Raw genomic sequence first — 616 nt, 5'->3', positions numbered from 1 at the left:
TCAGTTTTCTGATTTACCATATTCGTAAAAATGCCCAGAGTAATATGCTCCACGATAAGCCCATGGCCAACCCAACAGACCCAGAGAGTTTCAGAGATCCAACACATTAGAATATTTTACCTTGCACAGTAAGAAAGAACATTAAAAAGCTTTTTTCCCCATGAGAGTCCAGAGAAGATATATTGGGTAGGCCTGGGAGAAGAGAGATAGGTCCATCTTAACATTGGCCCCCCCAAGTCCCTCTCTATATCTCCTGCCACAGCACCCCAGTTTGTACAGAGCTTGCGGCAAGACCATAAACAATGAGTGAGTGCCATTGCTTGTTTTACACTGAGGACACAATGAAGATACTGCCACCTTAATTTTTGAGAGATGGTCTGGGGACAGATGGACCCTATGCAAAATCTTTAGCTGCATGGCATGGATCCTATTACTGATCGAAATCTTCCTCGCATTCTCCCAAGTGTCCCCCATAGAGATCCCAACCCCTAATTCTCTCTCCCAGACCCCACAAAGCTGCTCAATATCCTCTGAAAGATCACACGGTGGCACAGTGGTTAGCACTGCTGCCTCACAGCGCTAGAGACCCGGGTTCAATTCCCGCCTCAGGTGACTG

The sequence above is a fragment of the Chiloscyllium plagiosum genome, chromosome 9 (genome assembly GCF_004010195.1).
Source record: "Chiloscyllium plagiosum isolate BGI_BamShark_2017 chromosome 9, ASM401019v2, whole genome shotgun sequence".
NCBI lineage: Eukaryota > Metazoa > Chordata > Chondrichthyes > Orectolobiformes > Hemiscylliidae > Chiloscyllium > Chiloscyllium plagiosum.
The sequence above is the reverse complement of the archived record's forward strand: the minus strand, read 5'-3'. Positions refer to the sequence as shown.